This window comes from Talpa europaea (assembly GCF_964194135.1).
Source record: "Talpa europaea genome assembly, chromosome: 3".
Classification (NCBI taxonomy): domain Eukaryota; kingdom Metazoa; phylum Chordata; class Mammalia; order Eulipotyphla; family Talpidae; genus Talpa; species Talpa europaea.
This window is the reverse complement of record NC_140069.1, coordinates 118,427,020-118,438,702: the sequence shown is the minus strand read 5'-3', so window position 1 is coordinate 118,438,702 and position 11,683 is coordinate 118,427,020.

Below are 11,683 nucleotides of genomic sequence, written 5' to 3'. Positions count from 1 at the left end.
CTGTTATTTTTTCATTAAGTTTTTAAAAATTAAATTGGATAATAAATTGTATGGACATCATTTATTAATTTTAAATGGAATCTCTCAATAAATACTAAAGTTCTTTAATGAAGATAAATAACCCCCAATGAGAAATATGATAGGAGGTTCAACAGAATCTTAAAAGCAGACAGTTGGCCAAATTCGAAATATTCTAGTGATTATTCTCTGCTAGATCCTAAGTGGTCATCACATCTGACTAGAGACCAGTTTTGTTTCTTTTAAGTCTGTTCTTCTAAGGCAGGGATCAGCTATGACCCACAGCCCACATTTGGATTGTTGGTTTTTTTTTGTAAATACATCTTGTGTGTGTGTGACTGCTTTCTTGTGACAACAGCAGAAACAGTAGGTGCAATAGTGACCCACAAAGCCTGAAATGTTTATTATCTGGCCATTTACAGGAAAAGTTTTGTGAATCCTTGTTCTGAAAAAAGGAATGTGCCTTCAATTCTAAGAGCAAGGCTGGAGAGAGGAGGCCAAGTTGATAAGAGTTTCTCTTACGTTCTTATTTAAGAAACTGATATTGGAAGACTAATTGAGAAAACCTTTAACAACATGGATATTAAATATGAAATTTTAAAAACTGAAAGCCATAAATCATCTGCCCTAAAGTTACATGAAAGTTTTATCAGTAGAATAATCTAGTTAACAGTTGAATTATCTTTTATAAGCATCATTAAAAGAATGTTTTTTGCAGATGAAACTAAACATTTGTTTAATGAGAACAGGAAACATTAATCACTTTTAATAAGAGTTTTCATCCTATAATCCCTATAGAAAATAAGGTTTTTTGTTTTTTTTTAATTGTACCAAGAACGCACCTTTCACAAAAAAAAATGCTAAGGGGCTTATAGAAAATTAAAAAATATTTAGTAACAACTTTGATAGCTGCCCATAAAATTTGTTTAAACATTGGAGTTGTGCTACAGACAATATTCTTAGTGCTCTCTGAAAACTAATCATGTACCTTTGTACATGGCAATAGATTCAGGGTTGGAGTGGTAATTCTATAAAGCTCTTAGCCACTTGGAACTGATTAATCCTTAACTTCTATTAATAAGCACTTAATATTTGGTCATTCCTATTCTGAATAGCAAATGGTTAAAATAGACAAATAGAAATCTGCTGTGTGTCACCCTTAAGTCAGCCTAACTATTATAGACAAAAGCAAATGGCATGTATGGATTTGCTTAAGTCATTCAGCAGCTGACATCAATTATTAATACCCCTCAATTGGTAATACCATGAAGTATTTGTATTTTAAATAGGAGTTATGTGTTAAGATTCTTAATTTATTTGTACTCTATACTTAAAATGGTTTTAATGATTATCCCTTATTTCTTTTCTTGAAATTGCTATGAAAAAAATTTTATAATGAATTTCCATCTTGGGAAACTAGAAAGAGAAAAATGGCAAGGTATTTATTGTTCTGTTTGCCATAATTTAGAATTTAGCACTTAAACAAGTATTTTGTAGTTTTACATTCCTTTTTAACCCATTCAGTGGAGAATGCCAGCTTTTCTCCCAAGTTGTATGGTAAATCAATTCTAATGTATTCAGCATCAAAGATAAACATGTAATAAACATGAAAATAAAGTTTAGCTCTATTAGTGAAATGTTAAATTTGACTCTGTGCTTCAAGTAATGATATTTCTAGACTTTATCAGGTATTCCTCCAGTTCAGAGAAATAGATATTGAGAGAGGGAGAGCTGTTAAGGATGACTCCTATTTTCTACCTCAGTAATTTTATGAAGGGCAGTGCCTCTTACCAAGGGAAAACCTTAGAGGGAGACCAGTTTTGGAGGGGGATGGGGGTAGCAATTCCTGTTTTAAGATTTGAAATACTTTTAAGACACTTAAATGTTAAGTGCAGGTAGCTGTATATACAAATTTTTAGACAAAGATCTCAAGGTATGAATTTGATACACAGATAGTTATTAGACACAGAAGAGGACACTTTTCTAGGGAGATTGGAGAGTATGGTCTGGCAAACCAAGGCCATAGGCCAAATTCAGCCCACTGTTTTTATCTAGTTTTATTGGAGATACTGCCATGCCCATTAATATAATTATTATCTATGGCTCTTTCATGCCATAGAGTTGTGTAATTGTGACAGATGTTATGACCTTCAAAACCTGTAATAGTCTACTGTAGAGCCTTTCAAAGAAAAAAATGTGCTAATCTCTGCAATTGAATTTTTAAAAAGAGGGCCTATGGCAAAACCATAGGAATTCTTGAAAGTGGGAGAAGATGAGTAGGCAAATGAGACTTGAGAAGTAAGTGGTAGTAGCTAAAGAGATGGAAGGAAAACTGAGTAGTCAAGAAAGCCCAAAGGAGGAAGTTTCTTTAGCACAGGTGTTGAATGTTGCTGAGAGATCAAAGAGTGAGGAATTAAAGCATCTATTTCCTTTAACCTCCCGGAAATAATTGGTTGCTTGGAAACATTCTCTTCCATGTAGTAGAGGAGGGAGATGTGAGAAAGAAGCTACCTTCCCAACTCTGAATTCTGGATGTGAAAAGGAGAGAATGGAGCATTAGTGTGTCTTCCTTTCCCTTTTTTTAGCCATGGTTTTCTCTCTCAGAAGGACCCAGGAGAGAGGGAAAAATTGAAGAGAGAGCCAAATGATGGTGTTGGGTTCCAGAGGTGGTGAAGGAGGAAGGGGTGCCTTCATTCTAGAAGAAAGGAGAAAAGGATAGGTGCGTATAAAGACTTTGATTTGCCCTGTGACCTAAAAGACCAGGTCCCACTTCCAGAGGAAAGAGATTGGAGGTTTTTCATTATTATGGAGAAAAGAGTAACCAGAGTTGTAGAGGACCCAGCTACCTTGTGTATGAGAATTTATAGTGAAAATTTGCCTGTTGTGATTTGTCTTGTTCCCTTTCATAGTAGCAACCTCATGCCTGGGTCCAGATACAAAGAAAATGGAGATAGGTGGGGTTTTGCCAGGTAAGTCTGATTGAACAAAGAGACGATAATTGAATAAATGAGTCGTTAGTTTCCTCCACGATCTAAATTGTATAGGTAAAGGACATGACGCCAACACGAAGCATTAACAAGACAGTAGAGTCTACTGGACAATCTAATAGAACTATGATCTCTTGGGAATTGTTGAACAAGCAGGTTTGAAAGGGCAGGAAACGCTAGTCTGAGACTAGGAAGCTTAGATTAGTGATGTGATGAATAGGAGCAAGTTCATGGTGTAGAATGACACAAGGTATAACACACTGTCATGGCTAAATGAAGTAAAGGAGATCACTGGAGGCAGAACAAGGTCAAAAATCCTACCAGTGGGTTGGACCAGTGGACATTAAAGTAATCCAGGAAGATAGCAGAGGAAAATGCTAAAATGTTGAGTAAATGAAGAGAAGGGACTACAAGGTCAGTACCAAGGAGGAGTGTGGATGTGTACCTCAGAGGGTGAGACCACTAATACAGGCAAGTCTTCAAAGATGGAGCTCAACCTCTTGAAAGGATCTGGACATGCATGATGCACACTGATTCAAAAATATTTTGTATATTGCCAAAGTCTTATGTCCTTCACTCTAAGATTTGTTGAATTGGTAAACAGAGGGAAGGAATAATCTAGATCAAAATCATCTTGTTTTTATTGGCTTGCTACAGACACCCTTCACTGACACACCCAAGAGTTCAAGTCTAAATGCACTTCTGAATTTTTGTTTCAATTGTTTTGAAGACCAGCCAAAGCATTCTGCATCCAGTTAAGTCACTTCTCATGCATCAAGGTTTTCTCACTGAAAATTTTCACAAAAATTTTCCTTTTATTGCATTCAAAAGTTCCTCTAATTGTTACCTGTTCCCCATAGACAACTGTCTGGTTCACAGTTACTCATCCCATTTAAAGCTATTAAAATATTTAGGTTATCATAGCCAAAAAAAAAAAAATGTTGCATTTTAGAATCATCTAAATTACTGAGTTCACCAAAATTTTGTGGCTCACAAGAAAATGAGTCCCGATAATCAGAAATTGTGCCTGCATGCTATCACTTGGCAGACTGACCCCCCTCATCTTACTGGTGTATAGGCTCTTATGACTTAATTGGTACATTCACAAGGGACCAGAGGCTTTATCCCCGAGCAGAACTCATGCTCTCTTATAGGTGCTATAGGCGGACAGCTACACTATTAGCTTTTCTACCAGCTTATAATAATCTCTACAGGAAAGTAAAATTTTATCTTACATTGATTTATGTGCATCCCAGGAAAAAAGCATTGTTTTTGGATGGCAACAAATTTAAATTTTATATATAATTGTCTTGATTCTTATTTTTTATTTAGTTCTTTGGATGCTGATATATTACTTCTCTGATTTAAACTGGGGAGTATATTCTGTAATTTTATTAAGGTTAGCCATTGTGCTTATGATCTGGTTTTTTTTTTTTTTTTAAAGATTTATTAATTTATTTATACAAGCACTGGGTACAGTCAGAAGCGCGGGAGGGTGAGAGAATTCACCAGAGCCAGAGCGGGGAACAGAACAGGCAGACTGACGAAATACACTGCTGAGGGGAGCAGCGGGCAGCAGGAGAGGTCTGCGCACCATGTGGGACCCTCGCCAACAGCCGGGGATCGAACCTGCGCTGCAGAGGCTGCGGGCAGCTTCGTAGCCCAGCGCTCAACCACTGCGTCACCAGGGGAGGCGCCTTATGATCTGTTTTAATGAATCAACAAGTTGTATTCTGGTAAGTTCTTGATTAGCCTAAAGATTTCTACTAGATTTAGGATCCTAGAAAGAACAATTCTTATCTCCAGCCTCTCCCTTTCTAATCCTTCCTCCTCAGCAAGTAAAAGGAACTTGTTCTTCTTTCTCCCATTCTTTTTTTTTTTTTAAGATTTATTTTATTTATGCGTACAAGAGTTGGGGTGCAGGCCAGAGGTGGGGGGGGTGAGAGGATTCACCAGAGACAGAGCGGGGAACAACAGGCAGATGGACTGAAGTACACTGAGGGGAGCAGCGGGCAAGTCAGGAGAGGTCTGCTGCGCCATGCGGGTTAGCTCCCTGGTTGCAGTGGCTGCGTACAACATCCTGGTGCTGAGTCTTAACCCCTTGTGCCACAAAGTAGGCCCTGTTTCTCCCCTTCTTAAGGAAAAATGGTAACGCCCTTGATAATACCAGCTCTGATCTCCCTTCTCCCATTCATAGCCAGACTTCTGAAGCTGTGCTGTGTACATTTTCTCCATTACAGCCTCCTTCCTTATTCATCTCCCATCTGGTTCTCATCCCTCATTAAACAAAACAGACCTCTGGACTGCCAAAAGAACGTTTAGTTCTTTCTAGAGGATCTCGCCTGTATTGTCCACTGCTAATGATTCATTCCTTGAAACTACCTTTATCTTCCATGTAGTAAAATCTTGGTTCATTTTTCTCTCTGGGGTTCTTAACAAATTTACCCTTTAAATGTTAGCATGTTCCATTTATCTCCATCTTCTTTGTGACTGATCTTAATCATTCACATGATCTCAGCTTTCACCTACCTGTGTACTAAAGTGCCCATACATTTATAACTCTAGCCCAGATATCTGAATTTCTCTACCCATTATGCATTTCCTCCCAGATACCCATGATTCAGATTCAAATGCAACAAATTCAAGCTTATATTCCTCCTGATTCTCTGCTTGCAAAGGTTCAGCCAACCACCCAAGTGAGATCATGTTGATCTTCTCACCAACTCCTATTTCAGGCTTGCATATCTCTGTCCTTGAAATTGTATAAAAATTATTTAACTAGTTTTCCTACCCTCAAGCTACCTCTTTTCCTCCCACTCTGCTACCAGAGAATTCTAATAAAATCTAATAGTTTCAGTCCCTCACTGAAAGCATTTGGTGCTCCCTTTGACAGGATAATAAGCAGAATCCAACCTACCCCACAAAACCTCCTTGATCTACACAGATCCTCAAGTCTTGCCCTTCATTTCCTGTGGCAGTGGCATAGACTTGCTATACCTTACACACACACACACACACCCCACCCCACAATACTGTTTTCTCTGCCTTTGCTAATGCCAGGAATCCTTCCCTTTGACCAACTCATTTTAGGGGATTTAGATGGTAGTGCCTCCAAGAACCATTCAACAACCATTGCCATTCTACATGCCCTTCCTCTGGCATCCATACAGGTTGAGTATATTTCTACAATAGGCCCATAGTCCATGGGTATGTCTTGTACAAGACAGTCTAGTGTTTTATTAATACATATCTCCTGCTTTCAGCAAATACTACACATTCCAATGTTGAATATTTAGACATTTCCAAAGTGTTTATTATTTTTTAAAATAGGTGAGTAGCTATTTTCATATATTGTCTTTTTAAAAAATCCTTACAGCAAATTCATGAAATAAAGTATTTCAGCAGATAGAGGTTAGAAAAATGAGGTATGAAAAGGATAAATTATGATTACCAAGTATATAGTTCCATAGTTTGTGGGTTTTGATGCATTTATATCTCTCAGAATTTGCTGAAATATACTGACCCTCTTCCCAGAAAAATTCTTACATGCATATCAAGAAGAATAAATTGGACATAATTTAAAGGGTTTCATTCCAAACTACATTGAGAACTCTAGTTGCAGAGCAGAGATTAGAATTCAGGACTCTACCACATGGCTTTCCCTCTCTTTGAACCTTAGTGGTACTTTAAGGAATTTGAGTATTTTAATCACCTTAAATTATTTTTGGAACAAAGCAAAGCAAATAAACATTTCAATTCAGCTCTCAAGGGGTTCTACAGACTTCACTGATGTAGATTCCAAAATTGGTGGCTATTTTAAATGCCTTTTTACAGATGGAAACTTGGGGAGTAAACTTCAGAAGTTGGCCACATGATAAGGGAAGATGAGGAAAATGGGCATCAACATCAAACTTAATGAAAGCTTTCTTTGTACAATAACTACAAGATTCTGCTTCCATAAACGTAAGCAGTCTGGATAATTCTCACTACCATACCACTAAAAAAAAAAAAAAAAAAAAAAGTGGATTTTTTTTTTTTTTTAACATTTTATAAGTACTGAACCAAGAGAAATAAGATATAACCAGATCAATATCCAAATGAAAATGGGACCCTAGAAAGAGAAATAGCCAAGCACTGAAGTTGCATCTGTCCTGGGACATTTACCAAACCTGGGAACCCTATGAGTTTTAGTTTTTAGGGCCTCCTAGGGCATGATGAACAGAATTCAAAGACCTTACCACTATAAAGCATGACATCAGAGGACTACACTGCAGGCTGAGGATGAACCAGGACTTAAGTCCATATCCACACCAGTAGGACATTGCAAGAAAAACTGCTTTTGCAATGGGCAGACCAAATTAAGAAAAATCTCTATAAGCTTTTCTTTATAAACTAGACCTAGCACCTAATTGCAGTCCAAATTCACATGCCCACATAAAATTTCAAGCTATAGATTCAGATTAAACTAAACTGGTAGGTTCTCTTAAATGTTTGACATAATGCAAGTCCTCTCTGAAAAGATATCCTTCCATCCTAAGCTTTAAAGAATTCCCAAACTAGGGCCTCCCCGGTGGCGCAGCGGTTGAGCGCTGGGTTGCGAAGCTGCCCGCGGCCTCTGTGGCGCCGGTTCGATCCCCAACTGCTCCCCGGCCTCCGGAGGAGGGTCCCACATGGCGCACAGACCTCTCCTGCCGCCCGCTGCTCCCCTCAGCAGTGTACTTCGGTCCTTCTGCCTGCTCTGCTCCCCGCTCTGGCTCTGGTGAATTCTCTCACCCTGCTGCGCTTCTGACTGTACCCAGTGCATGTATAAACAAAAGAAACAAACAAATAAATAAATAAATAACATGTCTCTATTAAAAAAAAAGAATTCCCAAACTAATTTTCTAAGGAAAATGAACAACTCAGAGTCAAAGAACTGATCACACAAGGAAACACCACCATGAATAAGGGTGGCAATAAAAGAGTTCATGAAAGGTTCAGGTATTCAAGTTAATGAGACATTATAAAATAACTGCCTAGTATTTTTCTTAAAAACAATAGTTTGATAAAAGAGCAAAGAATAGGAAATTTTTAATGACCTAACATTTGAAAATGGGATTAAAAGAATGTGTGGAAATATAGTAACAAATTAACCAGATTATATGGCTGTAGAGGTAACCAAATGGAAAACAGCTCACAAAAAAAAAAAAATTATTCAGAATGTGACACAAAGCAAATGGACAAAATGAAAAAAGTTTGGCCACATGGGACAATGTGTATGAAAAGAGCAAATGAAATGGGGTAAAAGGCTTATTTCAAGAACTAGGGTCCAGATTTACCTGATTACAGCAGCTCAATGAATCCCAAGCAGGATTAAATTTTAAAAATATGGACCCAGACACATTACAGGGAAACTGTAAATCAGTAGCAAAGGACGTGTCTTAAAAGAAGCCTGAGAAAAAGTGTTCTGTTCTGTTAGCAAATCACATTTTAAGGGAAAAGATTGACAGCTGTCTTTCAACATTAGAAGACAATGTGACTTCCTAAATAAAAAGACAATGTCCTAAAAGGAAGTGACTGCCAACATTAAAAAAAAAAAGTGGGTAAAATAGACATCTTTAGACCAACAAACATTGAATGTTTGCAATTAGCATAGCTTCATTAAAGGAAATTAAGAGATGAAGGAATAAATGCAGTAAATATGTATGGATAAGCTAGATAAAACTATAAGAAACAATCATGATGTAGAAATTTTGTTTAAATCCATAAGACAAGTATAACAAGTATAGAAAATCAGGAGCAGGGTAAATGGAGTTAAAGGTGTTCTAAGACACCTTTTTGAATTGTCCACGATTAAAACATTAATTTTATACTTACTGTAGCAGTACTTATGCTGAACTAATAGGAACAAAGAATTTTACTTTCAAACTAACAGGAAAATTTTTAAAAGGCCAGAAATGAGAGAAAGAAACAAGTGGGATAATAGTAAAAATTATAAAAGATGAATGATACACATATTCTATGTACATGTCAATACATACATACATCCTGAATAAAATCAAAGAATGGTTTGGGTTTCTTTGTTTCCTGTGCATCCTACATACAAGAAACCTCTAAAATAGAAGATGCAAAAAGGTGAAAACTTTTTTTAATTACTAATTTGCTGAAAATGCTGCAAATTTCCTTTCAGTCAGATTACTTGTTTGGGGTTTCTGATCAAGGCAGGCTAAAGCAACACATTTGTATCACTTGGCTGCAGAATGGTGCCAACAAAATATGGCACTCAAAAGGAACATTCCAGGTAGGTACTCAGAGCTTTATTTACCAAGCTTTGGAATAATATGTACCTCTGGCAAAGAGCTGTCTCTCTGTCTCCAAATTATAGTGATGCCCAGGAAGTCACATTTAGGAATGTCAGGGGACACTTTAGTACAGAGGAAGATACATTCTGAGAACTGGTACCTGCTGGGATTCTTTTTCTGGCCCCTCTTCCAATTTTTTTTTTTTTTTTTTTTTACAACCATTCTTGTATCAGTGGTTGAGAGGGAAAGAAATAATCAGAACAACCTGTGGGGCTTTTCTGAATCACATACGTTATACTCCTGGAAATCTGATTTGTGCCAAGAAAAAAGCTTGCGTAGTTTGGTCAACCCATCAAAGAATTCTGAAACACCCTTCACCTGTAGTCAAGAGCCACTGTTCTATAGAAACCACTACCCAAATATTGATGCAGGACCTTCTCCTTAGTGCATTCCAAACCATATTACCTCCATCTGCACCTTCAGCAGCAGTGTTTTCCTTTCTGCTTGAAGAGCAAAGGCAGAAGACAAGATGGCCAAGAACACAATTCTATGAGGTTTATCCTGTCATCACCCTGCCTGAAGGAGGAAAGGTTGCTATTTTTCCTACAGGGAGCAAAGAGGAGAATGACTAAGCTCTGAGAAAAGGAAACACTTAAATTGTTTCCAGGCCCTGCAAATCTATTAACATGTCATGACAAGTCCTCACCTCTTCACATATGATAAACTGGAAAAATAAATCCCAAGGAGGCCACTATCAACAAATTCCACATACAAAAGAAATTGTTCTAGTACAAAATTTTCTGTATCATCCAGGTGTATCCAGTTCCCCCTCTCCACAAGGGGGAGTATTATTTTTATTATCAAGAAATCAGCATTTTTGACAAATGGAATTACAAATGTTAGTCCCTTAAGTCAGAAAGGAGAAATTTTACTATTGTAGGAAGTGGGTGGCGAGAGCTTTCTGCTATTGAAGGCCACATACTAAAAAGCAACTTCTCTAGCACAATGTATGGGACGTGTGTGTGTGCGCATGTAGGTGCATGTGTGTATGCACATACTTGCATATAGACAGAAATACCTCATTCCTAACTCAGCTAGTTTTGAAACTAGCAACAGAACAAAATCCCATATTATGCACCCAAGTATACTTTAAGTCTGGATGAGCCAAAAATACATATAACTCATTGGATAAAACTACTTCTCTGGCAGGTCCAGCTCTATTTCCCCCACTGTAGGGGCAGGAAAACACCCGACCTTCTCGTAAAACCCAAGCTAGGGTCTGGACCATAACATACATTTGACAATTACATGTTGAGCAAATGAAGCTTCATCATCCTACCAGTCTCACTTCCATGTCACACCACCTATCCGCTATCCAGCCGCCTCTCACTCTCCACCTGCCTCTTCTACTCCATAGCTCCCAGGTCCTCACTGCCTGGAAATTAAGGCAAAAGATGCGCTCTGGGAACTGTCCACCATTTAAGTAGCCCACAATCCTTGCATCTTCTGGGGAATACTAGCGTAGCATTTCCATCTGCTTTATCCAGAAAAGGTCAAATTAGATCATTCCCCAACAGATCCCCCTAACTACGAGTGGTATGAAGCCCTCCTCAATAATTCACTGTTCAAAAGAGCTGAACTCCCAACATCATCAAAACGCTGAACAAAATCTGATTCTTGACCATAATTTTATTTGTTTTATTTTTTGACCACAACCCTCTTTGAGAAACATGTTTCACACTGCAACCCAGTCTCTCATACACACATGCTATTAAAATCTTTACTCTGTGTCAGGCACTGCATCTATTCTAATTGTTCTAATAAAATAACCTTAAGTTTATAAAAGTGGAGTAATTTAATTAAAATAGATTAAGAACAGACTGTCAAAAAGAATTAGGATGCTCAATAATTTACCACTATTTACATTAGCAAATGTTGGCCATTAGCAGGCACTGTGATAATTCTGTTCTGTTTTTTTAAATGCTGGTTCTGGTCCACAAAGCTGATTTCTTGAGCCACTGTCAGGACCTGCACTTAAACACTGACCCAGATATGTAGTACAGCATCACCCACCCAGGTCTTACAAGATCACACAAGCCCCACATCAAGCAGGCTCCTAAGCCATACTTAGAGGTTCCAAGTATAACCAGATGGGCTTCTGGAAGGTGGTGAGTGAACTGACTCATCCACAGTGCCATTTTCTATGGGAAGGAAAGCAAGCAACATTTTTGCTTCCAACTCTTGCGAGGCATACTAGGTGCTCTACATGAATGTCCTTCTTTAATCTCCCCAACAACTCTATGGTATGCATTATATCCCCTCTTTACAGGTGAAAACACAGATGAGCAAAGACAGAAAGTAAAACAGCCAAGGCCACCAGCTAGTAAGGAACAAAAC